Source organism: Metopolophium dirhodum, chromosome 2 (assembly GCF_019925205.1).
Source record: "Metopolophium dirhodum isolate CAU chromosome 2, ASM1992520v1, whole genome shotgun sequence".
Classification (NCBI taxonomy): Eukaryota; Metazoa; Arthropoda; class Insecta; order Hemiptera; family Aphididae; genus Metopolophium; species Metopolophium dirhodum.
The window spans coordinates 26704800-26719218 of NC_083561.1; positions in this window are offsets into that span (position 1 = coordinate 26704800).

Sequence of the window (14419 nt, forward strand, 5' to 3'; positions counted from 1 at the left end):
CCACGTAAATAGGTAAATATATAAATTACTTTATTCACAATAATATCATAAAATATAATTAGTAATATCATAATCTGACTGACCATTTTCGCTCAGAATCGTTTTTCTTATACAATGATATATAATCATTGAATTCAAATTTAACACCATCCATTACAGTGACCCACTTGTACTCTACGGTACTGTATAAATGTCAATAAAATTGTATTTGATGGGTCAAAAAACTTGAAAAATTAATACAATGCTCCCAATTTATTATTAAAATTTCAGTTGAAAAATATTAAAAATACATAGTACAATTTTTTTTATAAGCATTTAAAGAGATGGACTGGTGCGCAGTTGACTGTGTGACCCACACAGTCATCAGTTCGATTCATATCAAAGTGAAAATTGTGAAAATTTGTGTGGTTCTACTCTACTTTCCGTGCTTTCATATAATCGCGTCATCCGGTTTAATAAATTATATTACATACAAATATACAATTTTCCGGTATTATAATATACCTACTTACGTATATTTTTTGTGTATTTTAATATCATAAGATTATAGTAACACGGCGTCTGGCATATGCAATTTAGATACACCTAAAGTCCTAAACTGTACATTTTTGAAGAATTTTACCAAATTTATGTTTTTTTGAAATTGAAGAAAAACTGAAATTATGACCTAACAGTGCCTACAATTGGGTTATAGAGGTTGGATTACAAACAACTGCTTAATATGTAATTTTTACCATAAATAACAGTCTAAATTGCATTAGAATATATTTTATAGTTTTATGTACATCATATATAAGTGTGTTTATTTACTAAATTTGTATTAATCTTTATATTTTTTATCTCAACAAAAAATATTTGCTATTTTTAGATTCTGAACAATAAATTAGGTATTTTACAAAGATTTATTTTAGTTTTTTAAATTTTTGTTTCTATCAACAACGTTTGGGTCAGTAAAATCCTTCGATTTTCTTCAGCACTATCTTTTAGATGAGAAAGTGAATCTAGTTAAATTTTTGTGAATGTAATTTGTGTATTATATTATATTTTAAATAATATAAATTTTTTTTCAACGCAGAAGAAAACTTAATTTGCATTTAAATCCTCGTTTTGTCTCTATATATTCATATAATTTTATTTATCTATAATCCCGGTCTATGGAATTATATTATACACTTATGCAATATCCATATATTATAAAATATAATACTATTAGAACAATATTGTATATCTGAATGCTGATTATAACAATTGTGATGAGTCATTTTTTAATTTAGATTTGGACTTTTCATGGTTGGTAAATAGTAATATCGGAGAACTCCGTTCTTATTGGATATAAAACCGAACTCCTACTGGCGGGGTACGGAGTGCTTACCATTCATTATATCATGTATGCCTCGCCCCCTCCCCCCTAACTGTGACTACAATCACCTGCAGATTCAGCCAATTCACACAGTGTCTTTATAATGATCATGATCATGAAGCTTTTGCAAGGTGGATTGTTATTAATCTACGTTGATTTTTAATTTGTCAGGCAAATAAATATTATTACTTCTAAATCTTCTCATTAAATACAATCTATAATTAAGTAAAAATTATAATTTATTGTATTATGTTTGTATTTTCCACACACAATGTTTGTATTATTATGTCTTAGGACTCACGGCTGTTTATATTAAATAAATAAATAAATTTATGTATATTACTTTGTTTTATTTCACACAATAGGTCAGACTCGAGATTGTTTTATTGAAAACTATAATATTCATTTAATTTTAAAGATTGTACATTGTATAATATTTTCCATGCTTGAATCGGCGACCGTATTTCTAGGCAATGTCGTACTATAGTTTCGAATAAGCATTGGATATTTGGGCTTTTCTAAAGAGCATAACGTTGTGGTAGTTTCTTTTCCAAAAAAACTGTTGAATGTATACATATCTTAAGACAATAATTTATAATTGGAATGTATGGTAGTGACAAAACAAATTTGACTACATATTATTATAATAGTATTAAGATTTAAGAATATTATTCTCATTGACAAATGCCCTTATTTTAAAAACGTTATCATATGATAAGTTCAAAGTATTCAACTGCAGTTAAGACTAATTAAAGGTGCATAACTAAGGGGTTTACCCCCTGAATATTTTTATAATCGTGATAGTAATTTCTGTTGAAAGTGAAGCTTGATAGACTAATGACTTTTGGTATTAGTATAAATAAATAATAACACGACTATATGATTATTATAAGTGTAATATATACAAAAACGTACAACTGGACGATTAACTGTGACAGTACACACACATCGTATACGCACTGTATGACGGTGCCTGTGCAAGTGAGTATTACATACATCAAAGGCCCTATATATATCCACAACGGAGGTCATGTTACATCCGTATAGAGAGTGAGTCGTATACTCGTATAACTAGATACTAAATAATATTAATTGTATATTTCAACAATTTTAATGATAACCATCTAGTTTTGGCTATAAATAAATAAATAAATGGTCAATCGGTGTTCTGGGGGAGGATTTGTTTTGTTAGTCACTCTCGAGTTATTGCGATTTATTCTAATATACGAATATTTCACTTAGCGGTGAATAAAAATAGATTGTAAAAAATGATTTAATATTTATAAATTTATCATATAAAAATTATCCAGTTGTACAGCTTAAGTTTAACTTACCAACCTTTGCTGATAGATAAGAAAAGGTAAGTACATTAAAATTCCATACTATCACAATATTTTATGATTTACTATAATGACTAGGATAGTTTTAAAATAATTCATTTCATTAAATCAGATAATTATTTAACTTACAAATGAATGAAGTGTCATTTTTTTGATTTTAAATTATAGAAGTGTTTTTATGTAAACTTCCATACCAAAGTACGTTGTGTTGGATATTCTAAGGTAAAGATATTTAACAGTTTGAAATACACATCGATAGCTTTAAAAAATTAAAATAACTTGTAATAAGTTGTAATAATAATATTTTATCAAAATATACAAACATTTCTTTAGAATTTTTTAACGTACCAACTATCATAATAAATGGTCTTATAGACATATTATCTAACACTACCTACGAACATCCATATTATTTTGGCATAACAGTACAACACACGAAAATAACATGTAAATAAAGTTATTATTATTTAGTATTTTTTTTTTTTTTTTTTACGATAGTAATTCTGATATATTATGTAGTATTTCGAAAAAAACGAGCATTACACGCGACATTCACATCTTACAACTTTTAAAATCATACCCGTATACCCAATTATTATATGCCTATTTGTATTACACATATTATATTTCCTACATTATTCAAAATTTTGTCATCATAGGTTCCCGAAAAAATATTTAACATCTTTACGTATTTGTATTACCTATAAGTAATAAGGAACAGGTTCACTTTTAGATACGTATCCACTACCTATGTATTTTTAATATTTGTTAATTGTGTTTAGAATATTTTGCAACTATTGAGAAACTATGATGTACCTTGAATTAAATTTTTAATTATTTTTTCTTATAAACACAACATTATACTATTGATCAATGACCAGTCAGCGAGGCAGTCAGGACAACATTTTTTATGGTTTTTTTGTATTTTTAGTTGTACTGTATGTTGAAATGTCCTGTTGTTGTAACTTGTAACTTCTTCTATCACAAAAATGTATTCGTTAACCCACAATGTGTTTGTCGATTATAGAATTAAATTGTTCGCATAAATGTTTTATTTTTTTTTCAATCAAGCTCTCTGCGTTAACTGTAAGTTCCCTCCTAAATATTGTTCTCTATAAATTACAATAATAGATGTTTTTACTCGAAAACCAGTTTTTGTCATTTTCAAGAGCGTGTTTTACAGTTAAAATTAAACAATATAGCGTCTTCCAAAAATAAATCATTTATTTACTTTCAGAAATATTAGTTGTTTGTCTTAAATTATTTATTTGTTTATCAAAATATGGACCTTTGACAATAACTCTAATCACAGATTATTTAAAACCAGATGGTGCACATCCTATTCAAGCCGTGTAGTTCTAAAAATGTAAATAATCCAAAATTCTGAAAATAGTTTTTAAAATCTATTAAAAATAATTTATTATTATTATTATTATTAATTTTATTAAATCGTGTTCTCTGAGATAAGTAATACCACAAATGCCAAAATTCGTGTCTTTGAAATAAAAAACATTAATTATTATGTGAAAAATTAAGATTAATAAAATTTAATATTATTTATGGTTACTTTTTTTGTAACGATCGTTTAAATGCATTAGCGTATTCAAAAATATATTTAACGACATGTGAACCAGCAGCAATTAATAGATTTCCAACAAATAGATGACACTCTCTTTATAAACTGCTCTTGCCAAAATTACTATTTGTTTTTGGAAAAATCGCGAAAATTAGCAAATTATTTTGAGTTGAGAATTCATAAAAATTTTTTTTTTAAAATCTAAGATTTGAATGGTGTAATATAAGATTACTCATAAGTTTGTCTACCTTTATCAAAAAAAAAAATGTCTACAAGAAACTTAAATTAAATTTTTATGAGCGTCTGAAATTTTAATTTTTACAACATTTGATATTCACTCGATTTCTCATGTAATGATTTTCATATTTTATTGTAATTAAAAAACGAATGACTGTAGATACTTGACAATTTTACTGAATGTTTACATTAGCATTTTCTATACACCATAAAATTTTGAAAATATTTTGGCTCTTTTTGAGCTGTTTACGGACATTTTCAGTTTTCAATTTTTTTAGTTTTTTTTTTCTATAAAATTTCATTTGTTGGGTAAAAAAGCGTGAAAATTTAATATAAGGCTCCTTATATATCGTTCTAATAGCAGTTGAAAAATATTAAAAATACATAGGCACAATTTTTTTTTATAAGCATTTAAAGTTCAAACTTTGACAACATTTATCAAATTTATAATTTATTAATTATTTTGTAGTTAAAAATGTATAAAATGTTTAACTTTTGTGGCTAAGGATTGAAAATTTAAAACAAGGCTCCACGTAAATAGGTTATATATAAATTACTTTATTCACAATAATATCATCAAATATACTTATTAATATAATTGGCTGACTGACTGTTTTCGCTAAAAAGAATCGTTTTTCTTATACAATAATATTATATCATTGAATTCAAATTTAACACCATCCATTACAGTGATCCACTTGTAACCTACTGTACAGCAGAGCGACATCCACATACCCACCTTTTTTAAATTATTGTTGACAAAACATTTTTATATTTAAACTATCTTTGTTATTTTGCGTTTATTAATGATTTACTTCATTTAAATTTTTCAAATTGTTATGCTTATTTTTTAAGTTTTCATGGTCAGTTTGAGTTTGAAATGGTGGCTTTGTATGTTTTTTAGTTTTTAAATTTTAATTGTCGTCGTTATTTTACACTTTTTAGTTTTTTTAGATAGGTTTAAATTTTTATTTTGTGATTTTTTAGTAAGTTATTGAATTAATTTTTTCCTTTCAAATTAGGTTGTGTTTAAAATTATTTTTTGGTTTTTTATTAAGTTTTTAAATATATATTTTTTAAGCTTTCTTTGTCAGGTTGAGTTTATCATGGTTGCTTTTTATGTTTTTTAGTTTTTTAAATTTTAATTGTCGTCGTTATTTTGAATGGTAAATTCACTATATTATTATGTACGCCTCATCCCCCCCCCCCCCCCCTGACTGTGACCACAAACTGTATCTAAAATAAAAATAAAACACACGTCGTTGTAAAATCAATACATTCATCGTTCCACTCAGATTCTAAAAATATTAAACCTAATCTAACCTAATCTGAAAAAGAATCTCATTATTTCAAAAATTGTATGGCACACAGAAATCATTAGTAAAAACATTCAGTGAAATGTGAAAATGTTATGTATATCTACTATTATTTTTTTTGAAGTTACACTAACAATATCGAGTTTTTCAAAAACTGGTTTTGCGTAAAAATCTCAGGTTTTTCTTTTTTTTTGTTTGTTTTTCCTGATGCTTTACAAAGCTATAGTGCTCTTTTTACTTTTGACCCCCCCCCCCCCCCATATCAAAAAAAAATACCAACTAGATTCATTTTTTTACCAGAAAAAATGATGTTGTAGAAAATCGAAGCATTTTTACAGTCTCAAAAGATAATGATGACCAGGGCTTGCATTTGAAAAAAAAATTCCGATTTATGTTATTTTTAATTAAAATGTTACACAATTTTTGCGTTTATCGTTATTTTAAATTAAAACGTTATACAAGTTTTGTGTTTATTGTTATTCTCAATCAAATATTAAACAAGTTTTGTGTTTATCGTTATTTAGAATTAAAACGTTATACAAGTTTTGCGTTTATCGTTATTTAGAATAGTGTTGTTACCTTTGCCATGATTACATTTTTTTTTTTATTAATATAATAATGAATGAAAAATGTTTACTCGTCATGCAAGGAGGTTTTAATATTAATATAAGATGTAACCAAAAGTTTTAGTTTTGTAATGACCGTCCTATAGATGTTAGTGTCTGGTTGTGCAGAGGATATGTGCGCTCAATACTTTTGGGGATTTCAACAATACCGCCCTTCACTCTTTGAGATTCCTAATGTTCTGTAGCGTCTAAATAAGAATTATTGTGAGAAAAACCCGCATACGATTATTTTACACGTAGAGGACAAAGTCCTAATTAAAGAACATAATAAACGTAATGCGTTTAGTAGGAAATGGACGAAACCGAACGAAGTGATAGAAAATAGGAACAAAATGTTATGAAAATATTAGGTAATATAAATAAAGGTCTACATAAAGGTTATCGGATTCGCATAAATAATGTAAAAATAATATTGTATTATACTGAACTATAAAGCGATAAACAAAACCCAGCAATAAATAATAAACTTTGGGTTTTTTGTTAACAAAATGTTTTAGATTCTGAGCGTAGCGATGAATGTATTGATTTTACAATGATATTGTGTGTTTTTTTTTAAATTTTTTTTTATTTTAAAATTTTTTTTTTTATTTTTGTGTCTAACATCACCTTTTAGTACAGTAAAAGTGCTTGGATTTTCAAGACAGTAGCTTTTATGATAGGAAAGTGAATCTAATTGGTACTTTGGGGGGTCAAAAGTAAAAATTTCCCAGTAGTTCTCAAAAGCGACGTGAAAAACAAAAAAAAAATTAAGGAAAAACGGGAATTTTTACGCAAAATCTGTTTTCGAGAAAATCGATTTTGGTTTTTGATGTAACTCTAAAACAAATGACTATAGGGACATGACATTTTGACTGAATGTTTATAATTGCATTTCCTATACACCATAACATTTTCCAAATATTTTGACTCTTTTTGAGCGGTTTACGGACATTGTCAGTTTTCAATTTTATAGTTTTTTTTTCTATAAATATCAATAAAAAAATTTTTGTTGAGTAAAAAAGCGTGGAAATTTAATATAAGGCTCCTGATATTTCGTTCTAATAGCAGTTGAAAAATATTAAAAATACATAGGCACAATTTTTTTTTATAAGCATTTAAAGTTCAAATTTTGACAACATTTATCAAATTTATAATTTATTAATTATTTTGTAGTTAAAAATGTATAAAATGTTTAACTTTTGTGACTAAGGATTGAAAATTTAAAACAAGGCTCCACGTAAATAGGTTATATATAAATTACTTGATTCACAATAATATCATCAAATATACTTGGTAATATCATAGGCTGACTGACCGTTTTCGCTCAGAATCGTTTTTCTTATACAATGATATTATATCATTGAATTCAAATTTAACACCATCCATTACAGTGACACACTTGTAACCTACTGTACAGCAGAGCGACATCCATTTACCCACCTTTTTTTATTATTTGTTTTTGTGTAGTGTGTACATTATATTATTATAAGTAGTCGAAAGTATACTTTGATTTTCAACTTCAGTATCTTTGAAATGTGAATCTAGTGGATACATTGGGGAGGTCAAAATGTAAAACTTCCAGTAGTAAAACGCCGGAAAAAAACGGTAATTTCAATAAAAAATCAGTTTTGGACAATATCGATTTTTGTTTTTGGTGGAACTCTAAAACAAATTAATGAAAATACATGCATTATTCACTGAATATTTATATTAGCATTTCTATAATATTTCTATAGGTACTATCAATTTCTATACTTGATAAAATGTTCAAAATATTTTGACTTGTTTTAAATTGTTAATGAACATTTTCAGTTTCCAATTTTTTTTTTTTCTCCAAATATTAATACAATTTTATACGTTAAATCAGAAAGCTTGCATGTTTAGTACAAATTTTCTAATATATTAATAATACATAGTCACAATTTTTTTTTTTTTAATCATTTAAAGTTTGAATCTTAACAAAATACGTAAAAACCACGCAAATTGTTTTAAGTAAAAAATTCATTATTTTTAAATCTAAGATTTGAATATTTAATACAAGATTCCTCATAAGCTTCCCTACCTTTATCAAAAAAAAAACGTAAAATTAAATTTATATGAGCGTTTAAAGTTCAAATTTTTACAATATTGGATAGGTATTCACTCAAATTCATGTGCGACTTTCTTATTTTATTGTAATTTAAAAACAAATAACCGTAGACAATTGAAATGTACACTATACGTTTATTTTATTATTTTCTATAATTGATACAATTTTCAAAATTTTTTGCCTAGTTTCAAGTTGTTTGAGGACATTTAAAATTTTTAATTTTAGATTCTGAGCGGAGTGAGGGATCTAGTGGTTTTACATGGTTTTTATTTTTTTTTTTTGTATCGTGTATACAAAATTTCTACCAGAAAGAGTGCTTTGATTTCAACATATAGTATCTTATCTTTAAGTAAATTGGATCAATCCACTTGTAATCTACTGTACAGCAAAGCGACATCTACTTACCCGCTTTTTTTAGTTTTTTTCCTATACAACTCTTAAGTTATAACCGTTTTAAACTTATGGTTGAATGGTAAATAGTACGCATATTATACTGCTGCATGCTCGTAAAATGTACATTGCTGACAGAGGCTTGAAATTTAAACATTGTGGCCTACCCTATAGTGGGAAAATTATAGTATAACAAGTAGCCGCTCCAGACGCCACCAAGTGGGAGAAATTTGATCACGAGCCCGCGGAATTGGTTCGTTTGGATGAGCGAGCGTGCCAGGCAAATCTATAGCGCAATTATTGGAAGTGGTGGTTGGCACAGCAAAGCGCTCATATCTCTGACACATCCATTCTACTGCACCCTACCATAATAATATTAAAATAAAACGGCGGTACTACCGTACTACTCTCGTACTTACGTTTAGTTTTCTGCCGAGTGTCTAACATAACAGTCAAGTTAAATTTTTTTCGTCACCACGCGCAAAGAGGATCATGCAACTTTTTAACCACTTAGCCGTTTTGTTCGCACTGTTTCTTTCACCATCGTACGTATGGTGTGATTTTTTTGGTGATATATGGAGCACCATTACCGAAAATCCGCTGAGACTGATTCCAATCTACAACATGGGAAACGTCGTGTACAAATTAGTCGATGGACAATCAATTAAGCCCCACGAAGTGCTGTCTATAAATCCAGTCGCTAACTCTGTGGTTACCGTGGTAGGTACAAAAAATACCGATAAATTTGTTTACGAAACAAATACAGACATTTTGCGAAAAGTCGGCCAACTATTGGGCGAAAATAAATGTCCGGAACGGCTGACCGACTCTTTGTTTTCTACAAAAGCGGTATGCAACATACATGCATTCAATTTTCGGACATTTGAAGACACTGAAATACCTTTTTTTGCCGCGTGCATGGGTTTAGACGTTGGATCGTTGTTCACCCCCATAGCCTTTGATTTGGGCACGATGCCACTGCAGATTGCATGTGGTGAATGGTTCGAGAGTCGAGTACAGTTGTACGAACACTTACGTGGCGTTGATCCTGACGAGTACGAATATTTGTTGGACATTGACAACGACGATGATGTCGCAATTTCTCGACAACGACGCGGCCTTATGGGCCCTGCGGTAAAAGGTGGCGAACATATGATATTAAAATTAGTCAAGCCCGTAAAGATTTTTAACACGGTGCTAACTAAGGTCGCAAAAAAGTTCAAAGGACCTACTGGCAAGGAATTGACCGAAGAGACGATGGATGCTATAAAAGTAATTATGGAAGAACAAATAACGTCCGACTCGATGTTCGAAATGACGGAATATCAATTCAAAAAGATTGTCAGAAAATATTTCACACTGCCGGAAAATATAGTAGAGGCATTAGATGGAAAACGATTTTTGCCGAAACCTGAAAAAATCAGTCTAGTCAAGAAAACTTTTCAGAAATACAGAGGAAAATTTTAGAAACAATATTCCGATTTTTGAATGTATAATATTACTTTAAATAAATAATAAATATATTATATATAAATATTATTACTTCTAAATTTCCTCATTAAATACAATCTATAATTAAGTAAAAAATATAATTTATTGTATTATGTTTGTATTTTCCACACACAATGTTTGTATTATTATATCTTAGGACTCACGGCTGTTTATATTAAATAAATAAATAAATTTATGTATATTACTTTGTTTTATTTCACACAATAGGTCAGACTCGAGATTGTTTTATTGAAAACTATAACATTCATTTAATTTTAAAGATTGTACATTGTATAATATTTTCCATGCTTGAATCGGCGACCGTATTTCTAGGCAATGTCGTACTATAGTTTCGAATAAGCATTGGATATTTGGGCTTTTCTAAAGAGCATAACGTTGTGGTAGTTTCTTTTCCAAAAAAACTGTTGAATGTATACATATCTTAAGACAATAATTTATAATTGGAATGTATGGTAGTGACAAAACAAATTTGACTACATATTATTATAATAGTATTACGATTTAAGAATATTATTCTCATTGACAAATGCGCTTATTTTAAAAACGTTATCATATGATAAGTTTAAAGTATTCAACTGCAGTTAAGACTAATTAAAGGTGCATAACTAAGGGGCTTAACCCCCTGAATATTTTTATAATCGTGATAGTAATTTCTGTTGAAAGTGAAGCTTGATAGACTAATGACTTTTGGTATTAGTATAAATGTAAAATGAATAATAACACGACTATATGATTATTATAAGTGTAATATATACAAAAACGTACAACTGGACAATTAACTGTGACAGTACACACACACCGTATACGCACTGTATGACGGTGCCTGTGCAAGTGAGTATTACATACATCAAAGGCCCTATATATATCCACAACGGAGGTCATGTTACATCCGTATAGAGAGTGAGTCGTATACTCGTATAACTAGATACTAAATAATATTAATTGTATATTTCAACAATTTTAATGATAACCATCTAGTTTTGGCTATAAATAAATAAATAAATGGTCAATCGGTGTTCTGGGGGAGGATTTATTTTGTTAGTCACTCTCGAGTTATTGCTATATATTCTGATATACGAATATTTCACTTAGTGGTGGATAAAAATAGATTGTAAAAAATGATTTAATATTTATAAATTTATAATATAAAAATTATCCAGTTGTACAGCTTAAGTTTAACTTACCAACCTTTGCTGATAGGTAAGAAAAGGTAAGTACATTAAAATTCCATACTATCACAATATTTTATGATTTACTATAATGACTAGGATAGTTTTAAAATAATTCATTTCATTAAATCAGATAATTATTTAACTTACAAATGAATGAAGTGTCATTTTTTTGATTTTAAATTATAGAAGTGTTTTTATGTAAACTTCCATACCAAAGTACGTTGTGTTGGATATTCTAAGGTAAAGATATTTAACAGTTTGAAATACACATCGATAGCTTTAAAAAATTAAAATAACTTGTAATAAGTTGTAATAATAATATTTTATCAAAATATACAAACATTTCTTTAGAATTTTTTAACGTACCAACTATCATAATAAATGGTCTTATAGACAAATTATCTAACACTACCTACGAACATCCATATTATTTTGGCATAACAGTACAACACACGAAAATAACATGTAAATAAAGTTATTATTATTTAGTATTTTTTTTTTTTTTTTACGATAGTAATTCTGATATATTATGTAGTATTTCGAAAAAAACGAGCATTACACGCGACATTCACATCTTACAACTTTTAAAATCATACCCGTATACCTAACTATATATGCCTATGCCTATTTGTATTACACATATTATATTTCCTACATTATTAAAAATGTTATTATCATAGGTTCCCGAAAAAATATTTTAGATCTTTACGTATTTGTATTACCTATAAGTAATAAGGAACAGGTTCACTTTTAGAAATGTATCCACTACCTATGTATTTTTAATATTTGTTTATTGTGTTTAGAATATTTTGCAACTATTGAGAAACTATGATGTACCTTGAATTAAATTTTTAATTATTTTTTCTTATAAACACAACATTATACTATTGATCAATGATCAGTCAGCGAGGCAGTCAGGACAACATTTTTTTATGGTTTTTTTGTATTTTTAGTTGTACTGCATGTTGAAATGTTCTGTTGTTGTAACTTGTAACTTCTTCTACCACAAAAATATGTTCGTTAACGTGGGTTAACGTGTTTGTCGATTATAGAATTAAATTGTTCGCATAAATGTTTTATTTTTTTTTCAATCAAGCTCTCTGCGTTGACTGTAAGTTCCCTCCTAAATATTGTTCTCTATAAATTACAATAATAGATGTTTTTACTCTAAAACCAGTTTTTTTTCATTGTCATGAGCGTGTTTTACAGTTAAAATTAAACAATATAGCGTCTTCCAAAAATAAATCATTTATTTACTTTCAGAAATATTAGTTGTATGTCTTAAATTATTTATTGTTTAGCAAAATATGGACCTTTGACATTAAACTCTAATCACAGATTATATATAATACCAGATGGTGCACATCCTATTCAAGCCGTGTAGTTCTAAAAATTCAAATAATCCAAAATTCTGAAAATAGTTCTTAAAATCCATTAAAAATAATTTATAATTATTATTATTATTAATATTATTAAATCGTGTTCTCTGAGATAAGTAATACCACAAATGCCAAAATTCGTGTCTTTGAAATAAAAAACATTAATTATTATGTGAAAAATTAAGATTAATAAAATTTAATATTATTTATTGTTACTTTTTTTGTAACGATCGTTAAAATGCATTAGCGTATTCAAAAATATGTTTAACGACATGTCAACCAACAGCACTTATATACTAAAATATTTTGACTCTTTTTGAGTGGTTTACGGACATTGTGAATTTTCAATTTTTTTCTATAAATATCAATAAAAATTTTTTTGTTGTGTAAAAAACCGTGAAAATTTAATATAAGGCTCCTGATATATCGTTCTAATAGCAGTTGAAAAATATTAAAAATATATATGCACAATTTTTTTTTTAAATCATTTAAAGTTCATATTTTGACAACATTTATCAAATTTATAATTTATTAATTATTTTGTAGTTAAAAATGTATAAAATGTTTAACTTTTGTGGCTAAGGATTGAAAATTTAAAACAAGGCTCCACGTAAATAGGTTATATATAAATTACTTTATTCACAATAATATCATCAAATATACTTATTAATATAATTGGCTGACTGACTGTTTTCGCTAAAAAGAATCGTTTTTCTTATACAATAATATTATATCATTGAATTCAAATTTAACACCATCCATTACAGTGATCCACTTGTAACCTACTGTACAGCAGAGCGACATCCACTTACCCACCTTTTTTAAATTATTGTTGACAAAACATTTTTATATTTAAACTATCTTTGTTATTTTGCGTTTATTAATGAATTACTTAATTTAAATTTTTCAAATTTGTATGCTTATTTTTTAAGTTTTCATGGTCAGTTTGAGTTTGAAATGGCGGCTTTGTATGTTTTTTAGTTTTTAAATTTTAATTGTCGTCGTTATTTTACACTTTTTAGTTTTTTTAGATAGGATTAAATTTTTATTTTTGTGATTTTTTAGTAAGTTATTGAATTAATTTTTTCCTTTCAAATTAGGTTGTGTTTAAAATTGTTTTTTGGTTTTTTATTAAGTTTTTAAATATATATTTTTTAAGCTTTCTTTGTCAGGTTGAGTTTATCATGGTTGCTTTTTATGTTTTTTAGTTTTTTAAATTTTAATTGTCGTCGTTATTTTGAATGGTGAATTCACTATATTATTATGTATGCCTCATCCCCCCCCCCCTGACTGTGACCACAATCACCTGATTCAGCCAACTAAAAAAATGGAAATTGACAATGTCCGTAAACAGCTCAAAATAAGTCAAAATATTTGGAAAACGTTATGGTGTATAGGAAATGCAATTATAAACATTCAGTCAAAAGTTCATGTCCCTACGGT